This window comes from Rana temporaria, chromosome 6 (genome assembly GCF_905171775.1).
Source record: "Rana temporaria chromosome 6, aRanTem1.1, whole genome shotgun sequence".
Lineage (NCBI taxonomy): Eukaryota > Metazoa > Chordata > Amphibia > Anura > Ranidae > Rana > Rana temporaria.
Genome location: NC_053494.1, coordinates 130,986,427 through 130,998,012, shown reverse-complemented (window position 1 = coordinate 130,998,012; position 11,586 = coordinate 130,986,427).

The following is an 11,586-nucleotide window of genomic DNA, read 5'->3' as shown; positions in this document are numbered from 1 at the left end:
TGAAGTACCTTTCATTAGTGGATTTCATAGGCAATATCGACAGGTAGAAGCTGTGTTTAAACGACATTGGCATATTTTGAGGAAGGACAAAGACCTGATCACATCCATCCCAAAGGTGCCAAAGTTCATTTATAAGAGAGCTCCAGGCCTCAGGAACAAAATTGCTCCCAATGTTCCTGATCCACCAAAGAAATTGGTGACCTTTTTGGATGGATCTGGTTTTCACCATTGCACTAGGTGCAAAGCGTGTAGAACTACACGGAATCCTGGCGATAAAAAGAAAAAAATTGAGTTCAGTTCTAATGTAACAGGCGAATCTTTTAAGATCAAACCCCTAATCACATGTGGATCTGACCATGTTACTTATGTGCTCGAATGCCCATGTCATTTACAGTACGTTGGCCGGACCACTCGCCAACTTAAGATCCGCATTAATGAACATTTAACAAATATTAGAAAAAGTTTCCCTAACCATAGTGTCTCAAGACACTTTGCTAATCACCATGGGAGTGACCCTAGTTTATGTAAGTTCTATGGCATAGACAAAATAGAAAGAAATTGGCGAGGTACACATATGTTACGTAGTGTTTCCCAAAACGAAATGAAATGGGTACACAGACTACGTACCATGCAACCTTTAGGACTGAACGTGGAGTTGGACCTCAATTGTTTCTTAACTGATGATTGAGTGTTCTCTCCTCTTTTCAGTTTCTAGTCCCTCACCCCTTCTTATTCATTTTCTTCTTCTTATCTAATTTTTTTAATTATGTTCATTTTTGATCTAATTATCTATAGTCGTCAGTGACTATTTAGGATTGTTGGGTTTTATTTATATAATGTATTTCTGTACGCTGGAATTTGGTTGGGGCTAGCTAATCATGTGATCCCCCTCTTGTAGAGATTATTATTGTATTTAAATACTCCATAACCCAATTGGAGGTAAGATCTAATTAATTTGAATACTCTCCAATCTCCATTCATCCATATTACATGTCCGGAGCGATCCAGTGACATCTGTGATATATCACTAATTATTGTGAGATAATTCCTTTTTACCCTGTTTGGATCTGGTTTTCATATATATAGATATGATTTTTTTATATATATATATATTTTTTATACATTCTTTATAATAATATATATTTAGTTTTGGTTTATCTAAGTTGATTTTTTACTAATAATTATTTTTAGTGATCACGACCGAATTTTTACGAAGTTTAGTCTTACTGCTTTCTGGCACCTATTGTTGAATCTGCACGTCCGGAGGGATGCGAGATCTGTATTTTATTCAATATGTATTTCAATAGTGGAATTCTCTTGAACTCATGTTATGTGGCCATTATATATATTTCTATGTATCTCTCTAATTTCTTGTTTAAATCCGATCAATGTTATGTAATTTACCTACGGTGTTGTATTATATTGATGACACACGGCACCGAGGTTGTATCTGCAACTAGTTTCAGCCCACCAATCATTGTGTTTTCTTGACTACATATACCATCATGCTTTGTGACCAGGCACGCCCCCCTGATGACGTTAACATAACGAAACGTACGTCGGAGGCAGCCTGGTCACGTGACGTACCCCCCGTGCTTTGGACTGTTGGAGAGATCGTTTGGCTACATGTGTGAGCGGCGGCTTCCATATTCCAGCGAATCCCACTTAACTACCGCCCTGAGCGGTGACAGGTCCGCAGCCTCAGTGCCGGGTGGGCACCTCTCAATGTAAGGAGCCATTTGGCTGACTTTTATGCACATTTTAATATTTTAATTAAAAACGGTATCACGCTATTTGGCTATCTGGCCTCTCTTCTTTTACATATAATCCCGTGTGAGGTTCCTGGATTTGCAAAGTGGTCTGTCCATATCTTCATGTGTTGCAGGCACAATCCTGCATAAGCTCAGCTGACCATCTTTTTCATTAAAGGGGTCAACGAGCTCTGGTAAGAGCAAACCTTATCTAAAGCACCTTGGGTGGAATTGATAATCATACTGAAGCGGTGGTGGCATTTCTTCCTTCACAGAATTATTATTACCATTGGACTTTGTTCACTGATTTATTTGATTTATATATTTTTGATCATATTTGAATTCACTCGCGTGGCTTCAAGCGCAGCTTTTGGCTGCAATTGTTGGGACTCATTTATATATACTTTTTGTGTTTTTTTAAGTTGCAATTTTATTGTGAATTAGACACTGTGTCACGGCACTATACTTAATGTATATGGGCCTAGCGCCCTCTATTTATATTATATCATGTCCACATAATACTTGTGTTATTGAGGAGCAGCTTATTATTTATTTATATACACTTTCAATATTTGTATACATTTACAAATATCTATATATAATTTTAATTTTTCTTTATATATATTTGTCAGGCGCGGAATTTCACTTTACACATTTTGAGGTTTAATAATCTTTGCTTTTTTGAACCATATTTTCACGCAGCCATGGATGTTTTCAATTATATGCGAGAACGCCATATTAATTTAGATGAAATTTTTCAAGAAACCCCAAGTCCCAATATTGATCTAGATAAAGGGTTTAAAGAGTTACAATTTGATATGGAGAAACAGATCAGAGTGTGGTGGGATATTGCCTCATTTGAACTTTATATTAGCAAAAACCTCACCCCCAGGCACCTCAGGTGGGATATTAGTCCCAATGATGGGAATGATAATTTACAATCTATTGAAGAATGGTACCAATTTTTTAATGCCTGTGAGCAGAAACTTATGCAATTGATGGTCCAGAGACGGAAAACAAAAAATACGCTTCTGGAATCCAAAATTGCAGACCTTAAAAAACGGATGGAGCCATTTAGCTCCAGTAGTGAGTATAAGGATAAATCTAAAATTTTGCAGATACACCTACTTAAATACGATAGTGAAATTAAAAATAAAAAATTAAAGAAATATCAGAGAGATGCACAGGATTTAGAAGAAAATAAAGTCTACAAGTGGCAAGAGACTCTCAGACAGGGTGCACCTTTGGAATTAAGTAGAGATGGAGACCCTATTCCCCAGCCTAATAAAAGTGCTGAAAAGAAAAAAACAGTACAGATATCAAGTACACCTAAAAAATCTGCTATTAAAAATTCCAAACATACTACCCCCTATTATAAACCATCTACCTATCCTCCACCCAATACCTATGGGTATCCCCAGCCAATTGAAACCTACAACAGGTCTGGGGCTTTGGATGATAGGAGTCAGGACTATCACTATTATGAAACCTATCGCCCACCCTACCCTCCTAGACCACCTCGGGGTGGCCACAGAGGGAATTTTCGAGGGAGGCCGGCACCTCACTATAACCAACAACAGGGGGGGGGGGGGTGGGAGGGGGGGGAAAGATACTTACCGTATCCCCCCAAAATCACCTATCCACCATTTGGAGTATTTAGAAAGAGAGGACGACGAGGAAGAGGGAGAGAGAAAAAGAAAAAGGTTGGATTAACTGAGGGCATTTTTAACTTGGCAGGAGTAGAATTCTCCAAATCTGAATTGGAGGTTCTACAACAAGGCCTTAAGTTTGCACCCAATAAGGATATCAATAAATTTGAAGTCTTTATTGATATAGAAAAACATATTAGGAAACTCAACATAAAAAAACATTTTGCAGGAAATACGCAGACACCTGGACCACCAAAACCTGATAAATTTATCCATAGTGGATTGAGGAACCAATCGGTATTCAACCCCCGGCATGGCTCCAATCACTATATTGAGGTTTTTCGGACCTTAGTTCAGGATGATATTCGTGCAATGACAGTCCTTCCATCCAAATCCACCAAACATTTTCGGGAAGCAATCAAAAATTTAGAAACTAATAGAAATATAGTGGTTAGACCAGCCGATAAAGGCGGAGGCCTTGTAATTCTCACCAAAGAGTATTATTATCGTGAAATGAAAAATCAACTTGATGATGGCAATACTTATCAACCTCTTGGGGGTGACCCCACGCTTAAGCTGAAAAATCTGCTGATTGTCTGGGTTAATGAGGGACTCGAAAGAGGTATCCTTAACCCCAAAGAGGCAGATTATATTGTCTTACATGCACCTAAAATTCCAGTCTTATATACTCTACCTAAGATCCATAAAGATAAGGTTAACCCTCCTGGTCGACCGATAATTAGTGGAATAGGTTCCCTTTTTTCTCGTCTAGGAGAGTACCTTGATGGTTTTTTTTAAACCACTGGTTTCAGCAAGTCCATCTTATCTAAAAGATAGTAGGGATCTAATTGTGGCACTTCAAACTTTATCAGCCACTCGAGTAACCATTATGGCCACTGTGGACATCCAATCCCTCTATACAAATATCAGACATTCTGATGCCTTAACAGCCCTTCGATGGGCGTTAGGTAAATTTTCTAAGCTAAAGAAGGTACAAATTAATTACCTGATAAGGGGACTTGAACTAGCAATGAAAAATAATTACTTTTGGGCCAACAATCAATTTTTTAATCAGGTGAGCGGTGTAGCAATGGGAGCGAGATATGCTCCAAGTGTCGCAAATATTGTTTTGAATAAGTGGGAACATGAGACAATTTTTTCAAACAGACCAGAATCTCTGCATTTTTACAAACGCTACATCGACGATATTATTCTCTTTTGGGAAGGATCTGAGGTATCTCTTGAGACATTCATCGCCCAAATGAATTTAAATAATTATGGACTTACTTTTGTAGCTGAAATCAGCACAAGTCTGGTAAACTATTTAGACCTTACCATTAAAAAGAATGACTTGAAATTTGAGACACTTACCTACTTTAAATCCACGGACCGGAATGGCTTTGTACCCACTCATAGCTGTCACCATCCCTCCTGGATAGGAGCAGTCCCGAAAGGGCAATATATGAGGTTAAAACGGAACTGTGATAATAACGATGATTTTGAGACTCAGGCTAATATACTAACCACCAGATTTTTAGAAAAAGGTTACTCTGAAACTACACTTAACCAAGCGTATAATCAAGTGGCTGTTCTCGATAGACAATCTCTATTGGTCCCCAAACCGAGAAAAGAGTATAAAAATGAAGTACCTTTCATTAGTGGATTTCATAGGCAATATCGACAGGTAGAAGCTGTGTTTAAACGACATTGGCATATTTTGAGGAAGGACAAAGACCTGATCACATCCATCCCAAAGGTGCCAAAGTTCATTTATAAGAGAGCTCCAGGCCTCAGGAACAAAATTGCTCCCAATGTTCCTGATCCACCAAAGAAATTGGTGACCTTTTTGGATGGATCTGGTTTTCACCATTGCACTAGGTGCAAAGCGTGTAGAACTACACGGAATCCTGGCGATAAAAAGAAAAAAATTGAGTTCAGTTCTAATGTAACAGGCGAATCTTTTAAGATCAAACCCCTAATCACATGTGGATCTGACCATGTTACTTATGTGCTCGAATGCCCATGTCATTTACAGTACGTTGGCCGGACCACTCGCCAACTTAAGATCCGCATTAATGAACATTTAACAAATATTAGAAAAAGTTTCCCTAACCATAGTGTCTCAAGACACTTTGCTAATCACCATGGGAGTGACCCTAGTTTATGTAAGTTCTATGGCATAGACAAAATAGAAAGAAATTGGCGAGGTACACATATGTTACGTAGTGTTTCCCAAAACGAAATGAAATGGGTACACAGACTACGTACCATGCAACCTTTAGGACTGAACGTGGAGTTGGACCTCAATTGTTTCTTAACTGATGATTGAGTGTTCTCTCCTCTTTTCAGTTTCTAGTCCCTCACCCCTTCTTATTCATTTTCTTCTTCTTATCTAATTTTTTTAATTATGTTCATTTTTGATCTAATTATCTATAGTCGTCAGTGACTATTTAGGATTGTTGGGTTTTATTTATATAATGTATTTCTGTACGCTGGAATTTGGTTGGGGCTAGCTAATCATGTGATCCCCCTCTTGTAGAGATTATTATTGTATTTAAATACTCCATAACCCAATTGGAGGTAAGATCTAATTAATTTGAATACTCTCCAATCTCCATTCATCCATATTACATGTCCGGAGCGATCCAGTGACATCTGTGATATATCACTAATTATTGTGAGATAATTCCTTTTTACCCTGTTTGGATCTGGTTTTCATATATATAGATATGATTTTTTTATATATATATATATTTTTTATACATTCTTTATAATAATATATATTTAGTTTTGGTTTATCTAAGTTGATTTTTTACTAATAATTATTTTTAGTGATCACGACCGAATTTTTACGAAGTTTAGTCTTACTGCTTTCTGGCACCTATTGTTGAATCTGCACGTCCGGAGGGATGCGAGATCTGTATTTTATTCAATATGTATTTCAATAGTGGAATTCTCTTGAACTCATGTTATGTGGCCATTATATATATTTCTATGTATCTCTCTAATTTCTTGTTTAAATCCGATCAATGTTATGTAATTTACCTACGGTGTTGTATTATATTGATGACACACGGCACCGAGGTTGTATCTGCAACTAGTTTCAGCCCACCAATCATTGTGTTTTCTTGACTACATATACCATCATGCTTTGTGACCAGGCACGCCCCCCTGATGACGTTAACATAACGAAACGTACGTCGGAGGCAGCCTGGTCACGTGACGTACCCCCCGTGCTTTGGACTGTTGGAGAGATCGTTTGGCTACATGTGTGAGCGGCGGCTTCCATATTCCAGCGAATCCCACTTAACTACCGCCCTGAGCGGTGACAGGTCCGCAGCCTCAGTGCCGGGTGGGCACCTCTCAATGTAAGGAGCCATTTGGCTGACTTTTATGCACATTTTAATATTTTAATTAAAAACGGTATCACGCTATTTGGCTATCTGGCCTCTCTTCTTTTACATATAATCCCGTGTGAGGTTCCTGGATTTGCAAAGTGGTCTGTCCATATCTTCATGTGTTGCAGGCACAATCCTGCATAAGCTCAGCTGACCATCTTTTTCATTAAAGGGGTCAACGAGCTCTGGTAAGAGCAAACCTTATCTAAAGCACCTTGGGTGGAATTGATAATCATACTGAAGCGGTGGTGGCATTTCTTCCTTCACAGAATTATTATTACCATTGGACTTTGTTCACTGATTTATTTGATTTATATATTTTTGATCATATTTGAATTCACTCGCGTGGCTTCAAGCGCAGCTTTTGGCTGCAATTGTTGGGACTCATTTATATATACTTTTTGTGTTTTTTTAAGTTGCAATTTTATTGTGAATTAGACACTGTGTCACGGCACTATACTTAATGTATATGGGCCTAGCGCCCTCTATTTATATTATATAAAGTATTCAGATCGCTGAAAACAGCGATTCTGAATACTGAATTTCCACTAGGCGGATAATTGACAGATGTATGGTTCACTCCCTCACCAGGCTCCCAGAACTCTTACCTCAAAACATAAATTAATATGCATCCAATAGATCCTGAGTGCAACTTCTCTGTTAACCACCATAGAGATCTTCTCTCTTACTAATATCTGCTGGAGCGTCTCCTCGGCCAATTCCTAATACAGCTCCAAAACGGGGAGAGAAAAAAGAACACAGGGGCTCCAATAGTGTGATATTGTAAGACTCAGGGGGGTAGTTTATTAGAAAAAACCTGCGCTTACATCAAAACATTAAAACGAGTGCAACGAATAAAACATACGAGCGGCGTCTTCAGCGCCGGCTTACGTCACTCCAGGTGTACGTCCTGTCCAATCCATACGCGTTACGACACGGGATCACGTGTCTTCATCTGGGGAGGGAGTGAACCATACATCTGTCAATTATCCGCCTAGTGGAAATTCAGCTACACTGCGACCACCATCTGACAGCTTGGCACACCATTATTGGGACACTTTTCTACTCATTTTCACTCATTTTTTATTTTTATTTTTATTTTGATCACCTCAATTTTTGGATTTATTCGATTTTTGCTCAATCAATTATTTTTTTGAGCTTTACACTTTATATATTTCTTTCACATATTGGGACTGTTCACAATCTCATCTTTTATCATTTGCTCACATTCACTGTATAATATATATATATTTAGAGTGATTTACCTTTTTTTCACTAGTGTGTTGGTTCGCGCAGAACCCCTCTATTTATGATTTCTGTATTTGTGTATTGTAAACACTATTAGGTTTTGCTGCACCTTATTTGTTTTGGGTTATCATCATTAAGGAGTCTGTAGTAGCGCGGAGGCTTTTCTTCATTTTGATTCTGAATACTGTGTATATTTTTTAATCCAACGCCATTGGCAGCCAAGTAAACCAGAAGTGAGATTGTGACGCCCCTTCCATGATTACATTCATGAGACTGAAATTAAGCCGTTTGCGGTTTCGATCCAGTCTGTGGCTAGCCAGCGGAAGTGCCGGATTGCGGATCAGGTCTCCCGGCGGGATGGGAGGCCCGATCAGAGCCGTGGGAGGGGGGGATGACAACCTTTTAGCTGAATTGGTTGTTATGCCCGGAAAGCTGATCGTCCAATCTAAACAACGGTACCGGGATGATGCTTGCAGCTGCGGATATCATCCTGATATAACCCCCGAAAGCCGCTCGGCCGGAAGGGGTTAATGTTGGGTTGGTTGTCAGGAGATACAGTTTTTTTAGAAACAGTGGTGATAAGGGCACATTCAGACTGAGCTTCTTTACCAATGATGTCAGCCTTGTAACCTTTATCAATAAACTTCTTCATGGGGTTAGCTCCCTGCAGATGGTAAAGTGCAATTTCTTCAACCTTTGTGCTGACCATTAGCCTTCTATGGCAGATATATTGATGATGTGGGATGTGGGTATGGATGTATTTTTGGAGTATCACATATCTCCCTACACCCTCTCCAAGTTCATCAGCAAAAGAAAAAGACATCCTGTAAACTGATTTATCAGCCACAGTGAATGAACTGTTGTGCTGTACCTGGCTGTCTCTGCACTAGTCTTGGGAAAGAACCAGTTAAAGTTACAGCATCTTCTATGGGGTAGCACCCCATGATCTTTGCACCCACTGCTTTGCAGGGCAGCTGATAAAGTGTCTACTAAATGAAAGTACCAGAGGAGGAATGTCCTGGGAGAGAGTAATGTAAGACAGTGGTTCTCAACCTCAGACCTTAAGTACCCCCAACAGGCCATGTTTGTAGGTTTTCCTTTATCTTGCCCAGGTGCTTTAAATCAGAGTCAATGGCTTGGTATTTTGGACAGCTATTTTATCTAAGATACATTTTCCAAAACATGGCCTATTGAGGGTACTTGAGGACATAAGAGAACTGGACTTGAAGGCCTATGTGAGGTATTTGCTGTTGGAAGTGGATACTGGGCCTTTTTGATGAGAGCATTGCATTATGCAATTCTGTGGCTGTATTTGTCAGGGACTGGTGTGACCAGAAATATGTGTGGACTGCCACAGAGTATATGAAACACAGGTAAAATATAAATAATATAATTTATTAAAAGATAAGTGAATAACACAAAGAAAACGCACCTCCAATATAGTAAACAGTGTAACACAACCAGCAAACCAAACAGTTTTATATACACAATAAATGACTGTCTAAATCAAATATATACAGAGAATGGGATAACGAGATTGTAATCGTAACAGAGCCAGGGTCATATATGGGAGATAAAGCAGAGGGAGCTGGGAACAAGACAGGACAGGGAGAGGGAACCATGGGGGTGGAATGAGTGGATAGGAAGGGATCAGGCTTCAGGGTTGGGATCAGGGTCCAGGAACAGAAGACGAGATGCAGGTTTCAGGAACACAGATCAGGGGCACACAGAGGCAATACCAAGGCATGCACCAGGTTTAAATACACTTTCTGCAATCAGCATCAGGTGATGCCTGATTGCAGAAGATTATGTCAGCTTCTGACTGCTGAGAGACACCCGCTGGTGGACACTGGAACTGCAGCCTAAACATCTGGGAGCCACAGTGCCACCAGCAGGTGAATCCTTTCCTGACAGTACCCCCCCCCCTCTAAGTAGCAACCTCCGGATGCTCCAACCAGCCATTACTGAAAGAGTCCATGACAGATATTTAGTTGCTGCAAAAGGGAAAGTCCAGAGAAAAAAAGTCTCATAAGCCCAATGATTAAAGGGAAGAGGGATACCGCTCTAGGAAGGGTGTCTGGAAATGTAACTCTCCTCAGAATAGGAACAGCAGGTGCAGGCTAAGCATAGGCAATTGGGCGAGGAGAAACTTCTGGACAACCGCACTCAATCAATGCGTTTATTAGCCCAAAGAGTGCCGGGTTCCAAATAAGATTCCCTGCTGCCGAGATCCAACAAGAAGCTAAGTGTCCCACCGCCTGGGTCTGGTAACTGGCTAGCTACCCCACTGCTGGGGTTAGGCAACTGGCTAGGTATCCTGTTGGCCATATTCTTAGAGGCATAGGACATTTGATCTCTCAGTAGGCATCCCAACGCTGGGATACCATGGGTCTTTAACCACTTAAGGGCTGAGCCTGTTTTTCAGATTTTTTTTGCTAGAAAATTACTTAGAACCCCCAAGCATTATACATTTTTTTCTAACACCCTAGAGAATAAAATGGCGGTCATTGCAATACTTTTTGTCACACCGTATTTGCGCAGCGGTCTTACAAGCGGCCTTTTTTGGGAAAAAAATCACTTTTTTTAATAAAAAAATAAGACAACAGTAAATGTATCCCATTTTTCTATATTGTGAAAGATAATGTTACGCTGAGTAAATTGATACCCAACACGTCATGCTTCAAAATTGCGCACACTCGTGGAATGGCGTCAAACTTTTACCCTTTAAAATCTCTATGGGCAACGTTTAAAAAATTCTACAGGTTGCATGTTTTGAGTTACAGAGGAGGTCTAGGGCTAGAATTATTGCTCTCACTCTAACGATCGCGGCAATACCTCACATGTGTGGTTTGAACACCATTTTCATATGCTGGCGCTGCCCACGTATGCATTAGCTTCTACGCGTGATCGCTTCGGGACGGGGCGATTTAAATATTTTTTTTTACTTCTTTTTTTTATTGATTTTAAAACAGTTTTTTTTTTATTTGGTCACTTTCATTCCTATTACAAGGAATGTAAACATCCCTTGTAATAGAAAAAAGCATGACAGGTCCTCTTAAATATGAGATCTGGGGTCAAAAAGACCTCAGATGTTATATTTGGACTTAAATACAATAAAATAAATAAATAAATTGTAATTTGAAAAAATTACAACAAAAAAGTCAACAAAAAGTCCCTTTGAAGCCGCATACACACGATCAGTCCATCCGATGAGAACGGTCTGATGGACCGTTGTCATCGGTTAACCGATGAGGCTGACTGATGGTCCGTCGCGCCCACACAACATCGGTTAAATAACCGATCGTGTCAGAACATGGTCACGTAAACCACGTACGACGGCACTATAAAGGGGAAGGTCATATCCAATGGCGCCACCTTTGGGGCTGCTCTTGCTGATTCCGTGTTACCGCGTGTTAGTAAAAGTTTGGTTCGAGCCGATTCGCGCTTTTCAGTCTCCGTGCTTTGCAGATCGTTTTCTCGGGTTCAGTTCGTGCTTGTGGGTTCGTATGTGTTTTTCAGTGCTTGCAGTCAGGTCGTATC